Source organism: Moschus berezovskii, chromosome 4 (assembly GCF_049115385.1).
Source record: "Moschus berezovskii isolate FMDL1 chromosome 4, NW_MosBer_1.0, whole genome shotgun sequence".
In the NCBI taxonomy this organism is placed as follows: Eukaryota; Metazoa; Chordata; class Mammalia; order Artiodactyla; family Moschidae; genus Moschus; species Moschus berezovskii.
Genome location: NC_142463.1, coordinates 90836511 through 90854128, shown reverse-complemented (window position 1 = coordinate 90854128; position 17618 = coordinate 90836511). Strand labels below are relative to the sequence as shown.

Below are 17618 nucleotides of genomic sequence, written 5' to 3'. Positions count from 1 at the left end.
GAGACTATTCCTATTTTACCTTTTAGTCCTTTTCATTTCAAAAATGGTTTCTTGAGTACAAAATAATTTTCTGAGCTACAATTAACATGATGAGAATTGTGCAGATCCAGTGCAGGTCCTTTAGATGTGTCTTGGCTGGTGAGGAACCATATTAGGAATTGCCCTTCTTGGCTGCATTCATTCATCCTAATGTTCTTTGAACTCCTCGCATAACTTCACTCTTCTTTGCTATTGCTCAAGCTTTTCTTCTGCCTCGAGTGGCTTTTCCACTTCCCTTACTTCTTCATCTAGCTTCCTGTAAGATTGTTACTCAAATGTTACCTCTTCTGTGAAGCCTTTTAATCCTACCAGGATCTATCACTTCCTCTCTGCTTGTTTTATGAATATTGTTATTTTCATTCTCATTCATTCAACATCCATTTGAATGCCTGGAGTGATAACATTCAAGCCACATAGCCTCATGATTTGAATGTGTGTCAGTCATTCCAGCAGGAATATAGATGTTTACATACAAGGACCGTTTTTTAATTATCTTTGTACTCCCAGAGTTCAGTGAGAAGTGACAAGAGTAGGCATTCAGTAAATTCATGAACTAAAAAAATAAAGAGCATATTGTGTCATGGACTATTAGAATCTTATATGGAAGGCTATAGATGAGACTGATCAAGGGAAGAGGAAGGAAAAGGAGCAGAAGAAGTAGGGAGTTGGCTGTAAATCTCAAAAAAGCATGTCACTTGGAACCAAAGAGCAAACTGTTCCATTGTTCCAACTGCAGTTGCCAGCAGCCATTTCCCAGTGGACAAGAGTACCAGGATCCTTTGTTCACCGTGCATTTTATATTAGTTATCACATCCCAATCTTTAGATTCCCTCATCTAAGCTATTAATTGCATTTTAAATAGGCTACAAAGCGGATATTAAAGTCCTTGATACTTGCCAGGGGGAAAAGCAAACAGGATCCACGAATGTGCAGGGGCACAAGCTGGTACAAAGATAGGAAAGCCCATGTGCCTAGAAATGAAAAGTACAAGGTAAATCAGGGTATGCGAGAGACCCAGCCTTTGGGTCTGCTGCTGTGTCCTGTGTGCCGACAGACAGTGGGAAATCAGCACCATGAAGATCCTGGTCTTGGTCTTGGTTCGTCTACAGTTCTCAGAGGGCATGGTAAGGTGTGTACTGGGATTTAGTTTCATCATGAATTTGTGTGAATGAGCATGACAACCTAGGGAAGAGCAAAGGACTTCTTCCACAAGTCTCTTGGAAGGGCAGTCAGATTGTTCCTTGATATCATGAACTGGTGTTGGGCCACTGCTGTGGGTCAAGACTTAAATGAATGGTATGTGTGTGTGTGTATGAGAGAGAGAGAGAGATTGTGTGTTGGGTGTTTTGTTGCTTAAGGAGAAAGGATGCATGAGCCCTGCCTCAGCTTACAGGAGGGACTGAGGAGAAACAGGCATTTCTTCTCTGGAAACAATTTATAAGTACAAAACCAAATATACGGTGTAGTGTATTTCCTTGCTGGAAATACTTGAGTGACTGTGGTGGTCAGAAATTGCTAAAATCTGGGAGCATTTCCTAAAAGAAGCTCTTTTGGGTAGAGTACTGAAGAAGTTTGGAAACCCTAGGTTAGGTCCTTGAAGGGATTGCCATGATGGGATGTGTGAAGCTCATTTGTTTGGTTTACCCTACTTTCTGCAGAATCATCCTGAGGAAAGGCAAGTCTATCTGAGAGGCAAAGGAGGAGTAGGGTATACTGGAGAAATTCCTAAAGAATCGCCCAAATGTTGATCCAACTGCCAAGTATCATTTTGGTATTAATGCTCTTGCCTACAAGCCTGCCACCAACTACCTGGGTGTAAGTGAAGTGGGATGTGGTGTTCATGACCCTCAGCTAATAACCATTGTTAAATACTTATTTATGCCTTTCATTAGCTTTGATTTTGTACTAGTTATTGAACCTAAGTTTCACATTCCTGTGGAAAGTATCTGAAAGTTAAAAGTTGGTGCTAATAGTATGGGCTTCTTAGGTGCCTCAGTGATAATGAATCTGCCTGCCAGTACGGGAACTGCAGGAGACACAGGTTCAATCCCTGGGTCAGGAAGATCCCCTGGAAAAGGAAATGACAACCCACTCCAATATTCTTGCCTGGAAAATCCCATGGACAGAGGAGCTGATGGGCTACAGTCCATGGGGTCACAACGAGTCAAAAGCAACTGAGTTCGTACGCAGGCCTGCTAATAGTATAGTAGCTCCCTTTCTTTCCTTCTTTCCTCTCTTCTTTCTTCCTCCTTTCCTCTTATTACTGGCTCATTCCTCTACAGCCTTGTCTATGTAGTAAAGTGATTCATAGTGGGAATGTTCAAGTCAATTGAGAGACTGAAAGAACATCCTAACAATGAGCTGCAGGGGAAAGAAGGAAAACACATGCAAGTCCGCCAGGCAAAATAACCAGTGGTTCCACACACTGTATATAATCGCCCTTTTCTGAAGAGATTCGCAGGAACCTAGAGAAATTGTTTGAGTGTTCTTGAAGCTACAGTATCTGCATAGGCATCTTAACGTACGTAGAGTCTCAGAGCTGGAAGGTACTTTAGTGGCTCTCCTATTTCAAATCCCACATTTTACAAATAGAGGAACTAGATGCAGGTAAATGACACAACTGACCCCAATTCACCTAGAACTAGAACTATCTCTTAATATAGTTCTCTTCTTTCCATGCTACCTTTCACTCTAGACTCTCTACCTCCCTTTGCAAGTATGTGACCAGGAAGGAGGAGAATGGTGCTGGAAGTATCTAACACTAGAGGAGAAGGGGAGACTAGTATGTGTGCATGTGTGAATGTAGGCATGTGTCTGTAAAGCTGGACAGTGGATAGACCCTGTGAAAAGAGAAAAAAGTAATTCTTCTCCTTCTTTGGGTAGTCTGATATTACAAAGCAGAAAACACTTTTGGAAGAGGATATTGTCTTTCCAGACCAGGTCTTAGCTGGTCAAAGGTTTGTAATTAGGGATAAAAAAGTGGAATACTGAGAACATTTGACTCCAGGTGGAAAGGAGAATTTGTGGGAGAAGCCTTTTATTCCCCAAGGAAATCATTTGGGCAAAATGTGACTTCAAGTGGGCCAACTTCTTCCCCATCCTTTGGACAACGCTTGGCTGCTTAATGAGGATGACAAACCTTTCTTTGCAGTCTTTCTACTTTGGGGAGATCAGCATTGGGACACCACCCCAAAATTTCCTGGTCCTTTTTGACACGGGCTCCTCTAACCTGTGGGTGCTGTCCACCTACTGCCAGATCGAGGCCTGTTGTGAGTACACCACCATCACTACTACCCCTGAATGGAAGGGCCAGCGTCCCAGTTGAGCACAGGCTTATACTGCTAAGTCCAGAGTTCTTGCTGCATAAACATTATCTCTTCCTGCTAAAGTTGGGAACATCTGGATGTCTTGCCTTTGGTCTACATTTCAGAAATGCTGACAGTTCTGGGGAGAGACCGCAGACACAGACTGAGGCTTCCATTCCTTTCTACTTTGTTCTTTCCCTCAACTCTCTCCCTTGGCTGGGATTCCTGGGGTTTTTGAAGAGATCCATCCCTCAGGGACGGTGGCTGGAGAGAATTTTGGTAATGTATGTTATCCAAGGGGACAGGCTTTGCTGGGCCAACATAGTGTGTCTACAGCAAAAAAATTGCTGAGGCTGAGGCCCAATCACATCCATGGTCTGATGACCCCAGGTGGTCAAGGGTGAGTTGTCTCCAAGTATTTTGGAAATTAATGATCGACATTAATATTTCTTCTTCCTATAGCCACTCACAATAGGTTCAACCCCAGCAAGTTCTCCACCTTCAGTCTCAATGGACAAACTTATACGCTGTCCTATGGGAGTGGAAGCCTGAGTGTGGTCCTGGGATATGACACAGTGACTGTGAGTGATGTTTTCATAGCTGTGGAGGCTCCTGGTTTGCCTCCTAGTGTGGTTTGCCTCCTACTTTCTAGAGACTTTAGCTTCCAGAAAAATCCATAATTACTAATTTAGTACAACCTCCCCAGAAGCTAAGAGTTGGAAAGGATGTCAAAGACTATGTAATTCAATCTTCCTCCCAAGACAGGCTTCCACAGCACTCCTAATTACAGAAAGCTCTTTATGTGATGCTAAGTAGCGAAAACAAGACCAGGAGCTGACTGTGGCTCAGATCATGAACTCCTTATTGCGAAGTTCAGACTTAAATTGAAGAAAGTAGGGAAAACCACTAGACCATTCAGATATGACCTCAATCAAATCCCTTATGATTATGCAGTGGAAGTGAGAAATAGATTTAAGGGACTAGATCTGATTGATAGAGTGCCTGATGAACTCTGGACGGAGGTTCGTGACATTGTACAGGAGACAGGGACCAAGACCATCCCCATGGAAAAGAAATGCAAAAGAGCGAAATGGCTGTCTGAGGAGGCCTTACAAATAGCTGTAAAAAGAAGAGAGGCGAAAAGCAAAGGAGAAAAGGAAAGATATAAGCATCTGAATGCAGAGTTCCAAAGAATAGCAAGGAGAGATAAGAAAGCCTTCCTCAGTGATCAATGCAAAGAAATAGAGGAAAACAACAGAATAGGAAAAACAAGAGACCTCTTCAAGAAAATTAGAGATTCCAAGGGAACTTTTCATGCAAAGATGGGCTCGATAAAGGACAGAAATGGTATGGACCTAACAGAAGCAGAAGATATTAAGAAGAGGTGGCAGGAATACACAGAAGAACTGTACAAAAAAGATCTTCACGACCAAGATAGTCACGATAATGTGATCACTGACCTAGAGCCAGACATCTTGGAATGTGAAGTCAAGTGGGCCTTAGAAAGCATCACTAGGAACAAAGCTAGTGGAGGTGATGGAATTCCAGTTGAGCTATTTCAAGTCTTGAAAGATGATGCTGTGAAAGTGCTGCACTCAATATGCCAGCAGATTTGGAAAACTCAGCAGTGGCCACAGGACTGGAAGAGGTCAGTCTTCATTCCAATCCCAAAGAAAGGGAATACCAAAGAATGCTCAAACTACCGCACAATTGCACTCATCTCACACGCTAGTAAAGTCATGCTCAAAATTCTCCAAGCCAGGCTTCAGCAGTATGTAAACCGTGAACTCCCAGATGTTCAAGCAGGTTTTAGAAAAGGCAGAGGCACCAGAGATCAAATTGCCAACATCCGCTGGATCATGAAGAAAGCAAGAGAATTTCAGAAAAACATCTATTTCTGCTTCATTGACTATGCCAAAGCCTTTGACTGTGTGGATCACAATAAACTGTGGAACATTCTGAAAGAGATGGGAATCCCAGACCACCTGACCTGCCTCTTGAGAAACCTGTATGCAGGTCAGGAAGCAACAGTTAGAACCAGTCATGGAGCAACAGACTGGTTCCAAATAGGAAAAGGTGTACGTCAAGGTTGTATATTGTCACCTTGCTTATTTAACTTATATGCAGAGTACATCATGAGGAACGCTGGGCTGGAAGAAGCACAAGCTGGAATCAAGATTGCTGGGAGAAATATCAATAACCTCAGATATGCAGATGACACTACCCTTATGGCAGAAAGTGAAGAGGAACTCAAAAGCCTCTTGATGAAAGTGAAAGAGGAGAGTGAAAAGGTTGGCTTGAAGCTCAACATTCAGAAAACAAAGATCATGGCATCTGGTCCCATCACTTCATGGGAAATAGATGGAAAAACAGTGGAAACAGTGTCAGACTTTGTTTTTTTGGGCTCCAAAATCACTGCAGATGCTGATTGCAGCCATGAAATTAAAAGACGCTTGCTCCTTGGAAGGAAAGTTATGACCAACCTTGATAGTATATTAAAAAGCAGAGACATTACTTTGCCGACCAAGGTCCGTCTAGTCAAGGCAATGGTTTTTCCCGTGGTCATGTATGGATGTGAGAGTTGGACTGTGAAGAAAGCTGATCGCCGAAGAATCGATGCTTTTGAACTGTGGTGTTGGAGAAGACTCTTGAGAGTCCCTTATACTGCAAGGAGATCCAATCAGTCCATTCTAAAGGAGATCAATCCTGGATGTTCATTGGAGGGACTGATGCTAAAGCTGAAACTCCAATACTTTGGCCACCTCATGAGACGAGTTGACTCACTGGAAAAGACTCTGATGCTGGGAAAGGTTGGGGGCGGGAGGAGAAGGGGACGACGGAGAATGAGATGGCTGGATGGCATCACCGATTCTGTGGACATGAGTTTGAGTGAACTCCGGGAGTTGGTGATTGACAGGGAGGCCTGGCGTGCTGTGATTCATGGGGTCGCGGAGAGTCGGACACGACTGAGCGACTGAACTGAACTGAACTGAACTGAAGGTTGCTGTGTCTTGTGACTTTGCTTCCTAGTCTTAACTCTTCCACCTAGAACTACCTGGAATAAATCCCCTCTCTCCTCCACACAGTTTCACTTTGGATATTTGATGACTTGTCCTTTCACTATTTTCTTATTTCCTCATGTCTAATTCTCAAAGTTCTCTGTTGTTCTTGCACGTGGATTGTTGAGCATAAAACCAGTTTTATGGTTTTATAAATAGAAAAAGAAATAGGAGAATATAAAAAAGCTATTCTTTCACTGTAAATGGATGTGGAAACTATAACTCCAGAAAGTGATTGCCTCTGCTTCCCCAACACCTACCTACTTTTTTCTGGGATCCACATGCTTGAGTGATTCAGTTGCCCTTTCCCCTTCCACCCTTGCCCTCATGTTTGAGCTCAGCATGAAAAAAGCCAACTTCCTCTCCTGGGAGGGGTTCTAGATCCCAGACCCTGGGCACCTAAGTCTGGAAGAATTTACCCACCTGAACTGTGAAGCTCTCTGTCTGCTCACTCCAGGTTCAGAACATTGTCATTGATAACCATGAGTTTGGCCTGAGTGAGAATGAGCCCAGCAACCCTTTCTATTATTCAAACTCTGATGGGATTATGGAAATGGCCTAGCCCAGCTTGGTGGTGGTGGGCACCCCAACAGTCATGCAGAACATGCTGCAGCAGGACAAGCTGACCCAACTCTTCTCCAGCTTCTACTTCTGTTGGTGAGAACCCTTATCCAGGGAAGGGCCCATCAAATGAGGCTCTGTGGGGGCTTTGGACAACTCAATGTCAGACAGAGCCCAGGTTAAAAAAAAGTTTCCTGATACAATGAGTATAATGTGCTATATATAACCCCATATATATTTCTGAAAATTTGTAATTACATTTTGGCAGCACAAACCTGCTGGAACAACATAGGATAGTACTGGTAAAGCCAGAGCTAGAGAATTCTATTTGCTTCTGGATTCTAGAAAATAACACCCAAAAGAAACTGCTCCACAGGTTAAGGTCTGTTCTGCCTTGACTATCGCTGTGGGACATGTACTCGATTTACTGATATGTGACTATTCCTTCATATTTCACTAGCAACCCTTTGTCTCCACCATGCTAAATGAGATCTTGCTTGACCAATTATCATATTTTCTGCTATAGAGAATTAGAGGAGTGAAAGGAGAGAGAGAACTTGTCTAGAGAGGTAGGAAGATAGAGGAAAGTATTTAGGTGAAAGAGCTGACAAAAAATATGGAGGTGAAAATGGTGGTAATTGTGGAAGGTGGAGGAGCAGATAGAGATCTGGAATCTGTTGGGGAAACTGTTGCAGAGCAACATCTCTGAAGGGGGATGGATTTATGATGGAGATTTTGAGAAATGTTGCTTATGCTTACAAATTCTAATTTTTATTGATCTTCAAATGATGTAAGATTGGAATCCTCTTTAATTATCATTGGCAGCTGTAATGTACTTTTAAAACTGAATTCATGCAGATAGTGGCCATGTGGGACCCTAGCCGATAGTTTGAATATACTTGTTAGTAGGAATTCATCATGTAGGAAAAGTTAAAGGCATCTCATGCAGGAAAAAAAAAGCAAAGAACAGCACAGAGGCTCAGAAGAGTTTGTGCCGTTGTAGACCAGCATGGAATCTGAACTGATTGCAACACCCAGTACCTGGAAATGATGCAGGGAATGAGGCTGCCAGGTGGGTTGGATCAGATGAGCCTTGATAAAGATTGGAGTTTATTACCTAATCAATGGGAACCACTGTGGGTTTAGAGGAAGAGAGAGACATGATCAGATCTTTGTTTTAGGAAGAGAGGTCTGCTGGCAGAGCCCCGTCTGCTCCACAGCCCTCAGTCAGGGTTCCTTGGGTTCCTACTCCTGTGGGAGACAAAGCTCCAGATAGCTGCATATGCTTCATTCCTGGTAGAGTTTCTGCCCTAGGGCCCTGACCACTTTCCTATCCAGGAGAGACCATGATTGAGAACCCTAAACAGAAGTGAAGGACCCCAAACCTAGAATTTACGACCAACCCGAAACAGGGAGTGCTCACTTCCCTCTATCTTAGTTCCACTCTGACTCTCCTCCTTACTACCCCAAAGTTACAGGAACCACAAAAAGAACTCCCCACAGTGCTGGTGGAACATTTTGACAAGGCCTCCTTCCCTTTCCCTGTCATGGTCAAAGACATGACAAAGGGATTTTTATCTTGAGAAGATTTGACGTGTAATGAGTTCTGTGAACTTGGCCACAGCATGTGAGAGATCTGATAATACCTGCCCAAGGCCCTGGGGAATGTGACAAATGTGGAGCTGGATGCAGGCCCTGCAGCTGCATTCCAGTACAATGCCCTGTGCAGCTCTTATCCTGTCACGGAAATAATGAGGTCCTTCTCAGCTCAGCATTTCAATGGCTTAGCAGATGTGTCCTAGCAAGTCAGACATTCTCTGAATTCATCTAACCCCAAATGCTGCTTCTGTAGTTTCCAATCCAAATCTCACTGTCTCTTTCTGCAATATCCCACATAACAGAATGACTTTTACAATGATTCTACTCCTTCATCCATCACCTTTTTCACCACTCATAACTTTCCCAGTGCCACACTTTGTAATGAAGAACTAACACTGTCCTCAGTGCTCAGATCTGAAACCTGGCACCACCCCACTCCTAAAGAGCCTTGGAAGTCTGTGATCCATGAGCACCTGAGGATGCTGAACACCACCCATGGGAGCAGTTCATACAAGAGGCTCTGGGGCATCCTGGGCCTCAGCAAGAATATGGAGTTGTTCAGATGTTGCCCTCACTGAACATGCCGCCAAGTTAAGGCAAGAGCAGATAAATTGTACCCTGGCTTGAGGTAATTGTTGAAAGGTGAGAATCCAGTCCATTGGAGCCTTGATAACTGCAACAGGTAGATGGGCCAATGGTTTAATTAACATGAATTTATTTGATTCTGACTGTACATTAATTAGGTGGGGCTTCCCAAGTGGCACAATGGTAAAGAATCTGCCTGGCAATGTGGAGATGCAAAACATGCAGGTTCAATCCCTGAGTTGGGAAGATCCCCTGGAGAAGGAAATGGCAGCCCATTCCAGTACTCTTCCCTAGAGAATTCTATGGAAAGAGAAGTCTGGTGGGCTACTGTCCAAGGGATCACAAAGAGTCGGACATAACTGAGCAACTGAGCACACATGCACACACATATATTAGGTAATGTCACTTCAGTTATCCCATCTAATCCTTACAACAAAAATTTAAAGTTGCTTTTACTTTCCCCACTTGTGAGGAAGCAAATTGAGGTTAGGAGTCATGTGACAAGGTATTTAGCATCCTGAAGCTGGAAGGAAAATAGTCTATCTTCAAGCACAACAGTGTCTGCTCAGAGCCCATGCTCCTTCTACTCACTACTTGTGAGGTGGTGGGGATCCAGCTCCAGGCCCCCCTCCTCTCCAGGGCACAGCAGTGAAGAGGAAGGCTTGAATGTGAGATTTGGACTATAAAGAAAGCTGAGCACTGGAGAACTGATGCTTTTGAACTGTGGTGTTTGAGAAGACTCTCAAGAGTCCCTTGGACTACAAGGAGATCTAACCAGTCCATCCTAAAGGAGATCAGTCCTGGGTGTTCATTGGAAGGACTGATGTTGAAGCTGAAACTCCAATGCTTTGGCCACCTGATGGGAAGAGCTGACACAACTGAAAAGACCCTGATGGTGGGAAAGATTGAGGGCAGGAGGAGAAAGGGACAACAGAGGATGAGATGGTTGGATGGCATCACCGATTCAATGGACATGGGTTTGGGTGGACTCTGGGAGTTGGTGATGGACAGGGAGGCCTGGCGTGCTGCATTTCATGGGGTCGCAAAGAGTCGCATATGACTGAGCAACTGAACTGAACTGAACTGAAGAGGAAGACCTGTACAGGACTCACCACAGGACTTACTAGGAGTTGACTGTTCATCGTTAGGTACCCAGCAATGCAACAGGTCTGTAGCTTCCCAGGGAAGCCCTGAGCTGAATCATGGGTTTGTTCTTGCCTTGTTACAGGTCTGGTTGTGTTATAGCAGTTGCAGCTTGCTAAGCATCATGAGGAATCCTTTGAAAATCTAAAAGAGCCAGAGTCTCCATCTCCTATAGCACAGTCAAAATTATTACATGAAAGAGGGAAAGAGAGAAAGGAAGGTATGAGGGAAGGAAGGCAGAAAGGAGAAAAGAAAGGAAATGTGAAAGAGAGCTTCTTTAACCTCACCTCCTGCACCACTGTGTCCACATTCCTTTGAAGTAGAAATGAGAATGACCTTGCTAAGGATAATGATGACCCTTATCAGAGTAAAGAAGACAGCACTTGAATGTATTAGTTTAGAGAGGATCAGTCATTAACTCCATAGAAATTAGAAATCTTCAGTGGGAAGTGGTCCACTTTTATCCTATACCTGCTCTGACTCCTCTCCCAGGTCCTTGAGAGGGGAGATCAGCTTTCAGCCTTACCTGAGCAATCTAAACCTTTCTTATGCACTCCTCACATCCTTAGTGTACACAGCTCATCTATGTCTTCACCACTATGGTGTTTGGATCCAGAGCAGGCCACCCTGAAATATACCTCCAAGGGATAATGGACTATTTTTAAATAAAATTACTTAAGAAATGGCTTATGTGAGAGGAACACTTGGATTTTCCTTCCTGTCTCCTAGGAGGCAGGAAATAAATCTTGCAGGTGAAAGGTGTGCCCCCCCCCCCATATCTGGAGGTAGAAGGTCACCCTTGTCCCCAGAGACAGGGAACTCAGGGCCAAGAAGTTTGTAGAAACAAACCATGTTGCCTCTTCATTACTCTAGGACCCCAAGTGCCAGCCCTTTTGTTTTGTTAAATCTTCACAAATAATTGTTTCTTTATCTAAAAATGATATATAAATTTTCTGCTATGCTCACTTCTGAGGTCCGATCTTTATGAAACTTCCATGTTTATGAATTAATTTTTTTCCTTCTGTTAATCTGCATTGTGTCAATTTGATTATTAGAACAGCCAAAAGAATTCATGAGAAATGCTGGACTGGATGAAGCACAAGCTGGAATCAAGATTGCTGGGAGAAATATCAATAACCTCAGATACGCAGATGACACCACACTTATGGCAGAGAGTGAAGAAGAACTAAAGAGCCTCTTGATGAAAGTGAAAGAGGAGAGTGAAAAAGTTGGTTTAAAATTCAGCATTCAGAAAACTAAGATCATGGCATCTGACTCAATCACTTCATGGCAAATAGACGGGGAAACTGGAAACAGTGACAGACTTTATTTTTTGGGGCTCCAAAATCACTGCAGATGGTGACTATAGCCATGAAATTAAAAGACGCTTGCTCCTTGGAAGAAAAGTTATGACCAACTTAGACAGAATATTAAAAAGCAGAGACATTACTTTGCCAATAAAGGTCTGTCTAGTCAAAGCTATGGTTTTTCCAGTGGTCATGTATGGATGTGAGAGTTGGACTATAAAGAAAGCTGAGCACTGAAGAACTGATACTTTTGAACTGTGGTGTTGGAGAAGACTCTTGAGAGTCCCTTGGACAGCAAGGAGATCCAACCAGTCCATCCTAAAGGAAATCAGTCCTGAATATTCATTGGAAGGACTGATGCTGAAACTGAAAATCCAGTACTTTGGCCACCTGATGTGAAGAGCTGACTCATTTGAAAAGACCCTGATGCTGGGAAAGATTGAAGACGGGAGGAGAAGGGGATGACAGAGGATGAGATGGTTGGATGGCATCACTGACTCAGTGGACATGAGTTTGAGTAAGCTCCAGGAGTTGGTGATGGACAGGGAAGCCTGGTGTGCTGCAGTCCATGGGGTCGCAAGGAGTTGGACATGACTGAGCGAATGAACTGAACTGAAGAGAAAATTCCCCCTCCCCAAGAATGGTCAAGATCAAGATAGTGCCCTGCAAGCAAAGGATGATGTCATCTACTCTGGGTTTTCCCCCTCCCCAAGAATGGTCAAGATCAAGATGGTGCCCTGCCAGCAAAGGATGATGTCATCTACTCTGGGTTTCAGGCCCTCAAGCAGCAGTCAGTATGTTGTCCTGGTATATCTGAGAAAGTCATATCTGAGAAAGTCATGGACAGATGCTCTGGATGGACTTGAAGCTCACAACTAGATTGGGGAGCCATCTCCCCACTCAGGACTAAAGTACATGGTATAGACTGGGTGACTGGAGGAGAGAGGACTGAAAGTGAAAAGCCACCCTGACACAAATCAAAATGACTTCCCTTTCCTCAGCAGTGATTTTACTTGTCACAGTGACTATCTTCATTGCTCTAATCTTTTCTTTCCCTTTCCTTACCCTTATTTCTGTGAAAATTAATTCAGGGAAATCTTATTTAAAATGGAATTGAGATGCTAGAAGGGGAAACTCTCACATAGCATCATCAAGGTCAGTAACAGGAAGGACAGTCTATTACAGACCCCAACAGGAAGCATCATCATCAGGAAACAATTGTGAATTACAGGGTTCAACACGAAAGATATACTTGCATCTCCTACAGGAAACCAACTCCCTCAGCTACTAGGCCTATGACAAACCATCATCACCCCAAATTCTCGCTTTCCTCCTTTCATTCAAAAACAACCCCTCACAACTTCCTCCTTTTTACTCTCTAAAATAATGTTCCTCTCCTTTGTTTGCTGGATTTTTTTGACTTTTGCTATAGTCGTTACTGTAAAGAATCTGCCTGCCATTGCAGGAGACCCAGGTTTGATCCCTGGGTCAGGAAGATCTCCTGGAGAAGGGAATGGCAACCCACTCCAGTATTCTTAACTGGAGAATTTCATGGACAGAGAAGCCTGGTGGGCTACAGTCCATGGGGCTACAAAGAGTCAGACACAACTGAGTGACTAACACTTTCTTTCACTTTCTATTTATTTCAAGAAGTATTTACTGAGTCTGTATTATGTGCTAAATATCATGGTAGGTACTAAGGATAAGATGCTAGATAGTCAAGGAAGAAGGAACTGTTGTTAATACAAGTTTGTGTGCCTCATGCACAGTGAGGCCAAACAAAGTGAAACTTCAGAGTCTGGAGCAGAGAAACATTTATTGCAGGAGACATGCAATAAACATGCAAGAAGAGGGTGGCTTAAACCCAAAAAAGCCCCTAGCTCCCTGAGGGTTTAGGCAAAGCCAGGTGAGGGGGTTGGGGTCCCAGTGTATGTGATCAGCTTGTGCACAGTTCTCCGGTTGGCTGATGATGAGGTAGCGGGGTGGTGTCACAAAGGTTAACATTATCAGTCCTTAGGCTTCAGGAGGCCTGGGGCTACAGGCTTATGGTCATCAAGTAGTTAACATCTTCCTTTTGTTGGAGAGTTTTTTTTTTTAATGGGCTTCCCTGGTGGCTTTGTTGGTAAAGAATGGCCTGCAGCGCAGGACACCTGGGTTTGATTCCTGGGTTGGGAAAATCCCCTAGAGAATGGAAAGGCTACCCACTCCAGTATTCTGGCCTGGAGAATTCCATAGACTATACGGTCCATGGGGTCGCAAAGAGATGGACACAACTGAGCGACTTTCATTTTCACTGGGGTTTTTTACATCTGCAAAACAACTCAGAAAATGTGCATCAGATACTGTTATCTAGGTACTTCAGAGAGGAGCTAAAACAGAGGATAAGGAGGAAGGCCTGTCCCAGGAAGGCTCCAAAGGGTTCTGATCAGTTACAATTCCCTGTTTTCTTTGATAATCCTCAATCTTGAGGTGAACAAGTTTTGAACGAGAAAAGGAATAAAGGTTCAGATGAGGTTAATCATAAACTTGACAGGAGAACCCGCAGGGTCCTGATTGGTTACACTGTAAGACAAGAGATCTTAACACAATGTCTCCTACCATCTCAACTGGAGCAAAGAAAATAAATATTGCCAGTCTGGGGAATTCATGAAGGATATTCGACATTGTTGGGATACCCCAGACAGACAGACATTTGCTCTGTCGTGTCCGACTCTTTGAGACCCCACAGACTGTAGCCCACCAGGCTCCTCTGTCTATGGAATTTCCCAGGCAAGAATACCGGAGTGGGTTGCTATTCCCTTCTCCAGGGGATCTTCCCAACCCAGGGATTGAACCTGGGTTGCAGGCAGATTCTTTATCATCTGAGCCACCAGGGGAGCCCCAAGGATATTAGATATTTGTTAATTAGCATAGAGCTGGAGCCTTTCAAGGTACTGTAGGAGAGAAAAGATGAATGAAAGAGTCCAAAGAAGCTTTTTATCTAATGGAGAAACAAACAAGTACACATCCACCTGAAAACTGCAATGATGAAGTATGAAAACTGCGCCATGATGGAATATGCACAATATCATAAAAAAATGATGATAAAGCAATGGTAAATTCTGCTTGGGTGGAGGACTTAAAGGTAGGTAACATTTGAAAAGGGCAGTGAATGATAAGTAGAAGTTTGTCAGAGGAGAATGGGAAAGGCCCTGTATTATAAGAGAAGTGAACACCATGAGCAAAGGCATGGAAGTGTGAGAGTATAAAGGAGTGTTTGAGTGAACTCTGAGTAGTCAAGTAGATGTAAAACCACATCCTAAAGAGAGGAAAAGAGAAGGGGATGATGGTGGTGAGTGAAGATAAATGTTTGTGAAGACTTATGTCATTTTCTTTCCCTGTTTCTGCATTATGATGCCCTTCCTGAAGGGATCTGGGATTTAATGAGAGGACATGGAGTGTGACTGGTAAGTGGCTTCAAGAATACCCTGAAATAATTAAGGGTTTGTTCACCTGCCAACACCAAAAGGCTGGTCTAGCTATATTGACTGCTTTAAAGTCTCTATGGGAGGATTTTTATGATATCAGACCACCAGAAGCCAACGCTGGAGATGGAGGTGGATTACTCAGGACAGGGTTGCATGGGCTGGTGCTGCTTCCTCTGATATTTCTTGGAGCTTGGGCCAGACCGAGTCCATGTGAGAGAAAGAAGAAAGGGGAACACGTATTGGCATCTGAGTGTCACTCAGGATCATGCCTTCTCCAAGTTTACCTCCATGGTAAACAAGGCAGGCAATTGCATGGTATTCATTGACCCACTGATCACATATGTCTGGCTGTATGTTTGATGGCATTGACCTTGACTTTGAGTACCTGGGGCCCTAGGGCAGGGGAAAATATTCCAGACACTTTGGTGTCAAGCCTTAGTTCACTTACATCCACACATACGTGTACACACACATGCACCTGGTAAACACATTTCAGCACACACAGGATATTTTTTTCCCACAAATACTGCTATATTTTTATATAAACATAATTTTATTTTACATATATTTTTAATATATTTATATATTATGTTTACTTATTTTTATTTATATTAATGTATGGCATGATCACTCACCTAGAGACAGACATCTTGGAATGTGAAGTCAAGAAAGCATAGAAAGGGCCATAGAAAGCATCACTACGAACAAAGCTAGGGGAGGTGATGGAATTCCAGTTGAGCTATTTCAAATCCTGAAAGATGATGCTGTCAAAGTACTGTACTCAATATGCCAGCAAATTTGGAAAACTCAGCAGTGGCCACAGGACTGGAAAAGGTCAGGCTTCATTTCAATCCCAAAGAAAGGCAATGCCAAAAAATGCTCAGACTACTGCACAATTGCACTCATCTCACACGCTAGTAAAGTCATGCTCAAAATTCTCCAAGCCAGGCTTCAGCAATATGTGAACCGTGAACTCCCAGATGTTCAAGCAGGTTTTAGAAAAGGCAGAGGAACCAGAGATCAAATTGCCAACATCTGCTGGATCATGGAGAAAGCAAGAGAGTTCCAGAAAAACATCTATTTCTGCTTCATTGTCTATGCCAAAGCCTTTGACTGTGTGGATATCAATAGACTGTGGAAAATTCTGAAAGAGATGGGAATCCCAGACCACCTGACCTGCCTCTTGAGAAACCTGCATGCAGGTAAGGAAGCGACAGTTAGAACTGTACATGGAACAACAGACTGGTTCCAAATAGGAAAAGGAGTACGTCAAGGTTGTATATTGTCACCCTGCTTATTTAACTTATATGCAGAGTACATCATGAGGAACGCTGGGCTGGAAGAAGCACAAGCTGGAATCAAGATTGCTGGGAGAAATATCAATCACCTCAGATATGCAGATGACACCACCCTTATGGCAGAAAGTGAAGAGGAACTCAAAAACCTCTTGATGAAAGTGAAAGAGGAGAGTGAAAAAGTTGGCTTGAAGTTCAACATTCAGAAAACGAAGATCATGGCATCTGGTCCCATCACTTCATGGGAAATAGATGGGCTAACAGTGGAAACAGTGTCATACTTTATTTTTTGGGACTCCAAAATCACTGCAGATGCTGATTGCAGCCATGAAATTAAAAGACGCTAACTCCTTGAAAGGAAAGTTATGACAAACCTAGATAGTATATTAAAAACAGAGACATTACTTTGCCAACCAAGGTCTGTCTAGTCAAGGCTATGGTTTTTCCCGTGGTCATGTATGGATGTGAGAGTTGGACTGTGAAGAAAGCTGATCGCTGAAGAATTGATGCTTTTGAACTGTGGTGCTGGAGAAGACTCTTGAGAGTCCCTTATACTGCAAGGAGATCCAAGCAGTCCATTCTAAAGGAGATCCGTCCTGGGTGTTCATTGGAAGGACTGATGCTAAAGCTGAAACTGCAATACTTTGGCCACCTCATGCAATGAGTTGACTCACTGGGAAAGGCTCTGATGCTGGGAGGGATTCGGGGCGGGAGGTGATGGGGACGACAGAGAATGTGATGGCTGGATGGCATCACCGACTCAATGGACATGAGTTTGAGTGAACTATGGGAGTTGATGATGGACAGGGAGGCCTGGTGTGCTGTGATTCATGGGGTCGCGGAGAGTCGGACACGACTGAGTGACTGAACTGAAACTGAACTGAACTGATATATAATTAAATATAAATTTCCATATATTTAAATTAAAATCTGGATCACATATGAGTCATGTATTTTCCCTAAAATTATCACTACCATAATCATCAATACTATCCTATCTTTTCCAACTAGAAATATTATCAGCTTTTGAAGCTGAGACCCAAGCCACAGGCCATCCCTGTCTACTGATCTTGGGAGCCATGTCTGCGGGCAAAGGAACTGTTGTTTTGGGTTATGAAATGGCCAGAACTGGAGTGTGAGTCAAGCAGCAATACCCAAAGGCCTGAACAGCACGTCTCATTCCAAGGCGAAACTTAAACCTGAGAGACCCATGGAGCTGCAGTCAAACTAATTAACAAAGTCTTAACATAAACTCAAC

The 17618-nt window shown here is 43.4% G+C and overlaps 1 pseudogene; it reads left to right on the top strand.

Moving 5' to 3' along the window:
- The first annotated feature begins 1112 nt into the window (after positions 1–1112).
- Positions 1113–7064, top strand: LOC129540407 (pepsin B-like; annotated as a pseudogene).
- Positions 7065–17618: the final 10554 nt, after the last annotated feature.